At 43.4% G+C, this 2,205-nt stretch overlaps 1 pseudogene; it reads left to right on the top strand.

Annotated features, from left to right (window-relative positions):
* Positions 1-1,086: 1,086 nt before the first annotated feature.
* On the top strand, positions 1,087-1,185 carry LOC121043287 (uncharacterized; annotated as a pseudogene).
* The last annotated feature ends 1,020 nt before the right edge of the window (positions 1,186-2,205 follow it).

Here is a 2,205-nt window from a genome sequence, read left to right as displayed (position 1 = left end):
ACTGGAGGATGGGGTTCCCACGCAGTGAACAGTTTTGTGGGTATCTCTCCCAGATAACTAGGTCACAGACAACTGGTGTTTCCCCATGTGGCAAAGCGGAACGTGCACAGAAATCCCTGCCTCCTCTCTGCTTTTCAAGCACTGCTGAATGCCTCCTAATGATTTCATCTGCTTGGAGGTCTGCTGGGTTTTCTACTTGCATAGAAGGTGGTGGTGCCCGGGGCTGATGCATGCTTTGACTACTGACTTGAAACATGCTTTGATGAATTAGCGCAACCCGGCCAGCCATTTACTTTAAATTTTACCCTTGATTCTTCCTCTAGCAAACAATTAAGGAGCGGCAGTGGCTTCCTGCAGGGGAGACCAATGCCTTCTGTCCTCTGCGGAAACAGCTTTGGCGTTCTTCCAAAGGATGAATGGTGTGGACCAGGAGCTCCAGTCTCCCTTGGCTTCGAAGCATCCAAATAAGTAAACATTTAACTGCTTACAATAAAATAGAAATAAATACAGTCAGGTCACAAACCAGGAAACCAGTCTAGGTTACCAGATCATCCCGTGACTTGACACGGGGGCTAGAAAATGCATCCTTGAACTTGGCAATGCAGGAATCCGAGGCGCACCGAGGGGTCACAGGAATGACTGGGCCCAGTGACAAGGCACCATGTTTTCCTCTTCGCTGGGTGAGGAGCCCAAACCAACCTCCAGAGCTCCTGAATAAGAGGAAAATGTCTCTTTAACAGCATTAAGGGACAATTTATTATGTGTATCCTTCCAGGGAAGCATAATGTCAGTGCAGGCCCATTGCATTTGCATTATTTCCAGACAACAGCAGCAGCAGAAAAGGACACTGATTTATTTCAGAGCAAGCACAGGTGAATTTAATGTCTGTTGGGACTGAGCCAGGGAAGACTTAACCCACTCTGGGCTTTCAAGTGCTTGAGGGGGGACCGCGGGTTTTTGGAAGGGTCCTGTTGGCCTCCGGCTAAATTCAGCTTCCCTGAGCCAATATTACTCGATCACCTGGTCAGAAAAGCTCTTGCAGAGTAAAGGGGATGAATAAAATTCTGTTTAGGAATAGAAAATCTGGTGCTGGCTTTGTCAGCACATACACTAAAAATTGGAATGATATTTGCATGACCCCTGTGCGAGGATGTCATGCAAATTTGTGAAGCTTCCGTATTTTTTAACTGGAATTAAAATAAAAACAATGAATGAATGAATGAATGAATGAATGAATAGAAAATCTGGTTTTATGCCCTAGCCCAGCTAATTTCTTTCTCAATGACCGGGCAAATAATTTAGTCCTTTTATTTTTATTTTTTAATTAATTAATTTATTTTTTTTTATAATTTAGTCCTTTTAAGTCCCAATTATTTCTTTGTAAAGGAGTCTGAGAACACTAGCCTGCAGGCTTGTAGTGAGGATACAGTAGGCAAATGTATGAGAGAGGGCTTTGTGAATTGTATACTTGCCATTGTTTGGAGCTGACATCAATTTGGGATTCCTAGCAAACAGCTTTATCCCAGAAGAATCATCAAGAAGATGGTAATCACAATTACCCTTTGAACCCTGGCATTCGAGCATTATAGGATTGTAAAAGGTCATGGTAGAAAGTCTGAGATAGCTGTTCCCAACCTCTTGTTGGGCAAATGGAGAAACCAGTTGTAGGGAAGGAAGTGGACTGAACATCATGGGGGATGAGGTGAATCTTAATTATCTTTGCTCTCCGTTCCTTAGCAGTATGCTTCGGAATGCTGTGTTCACAATAAAAGCTCAATAAATGCTAGTAGAAGTGACAGAATTCACTCACTGTCAAACACAACCAGTGTTGCTGTTGACAGTGGCAATTGGAATCTTTTCTTTTCAATGCACACTCCAAGTATCTTTTCCTTTAAAAAAAAAAAAGTTACTTTATTTTGAGAGAGAGTGGGGGAGGGGCAGAGACAGAAGAAGAGAGAGAATCCCAAGCAGGCTTCATGCTGTCAGCACAGAGCCCAACATGGTGCTCGATCTCATGAACCATGAGATCATGACCTGAGCCGAAATGAAGAGTTAGATGCTTAACCAATTGAGTCACCCAGGCTCCCCTAAGATTCTCTTCTTTAAATATAAAACCTTGCAGGGACTGTGTTTGCTGGTCACCTGAGTCGTCTTAAAGAGAAACACAGCTCATATAAGCCAGCAAGGTCCTGGTAAAAGCCACTG

The sequence above is a fragment of the Herpailurus yagouaroundi genome, unplaced genomic scaffold (genome assembly GCF_014898765.1).
Source record: "Herpailurus yagouaroundi ecotype Mexico unplaced genomic scaffold, PumYag 186, whole genome shotgun sequence".
Classification (NCBI taxonomy): domain Eukaryota; kingdom Metazoa; phylum Chordata; class Mammalia; order Carnivora; family Felidae; genus Herpailurus; species Herpailurus yagouaroundi.
Note: the sequence above shows the minus strand (reverse complement) of the source record. Positions and strands in the feature narration are given on the sequence as shown.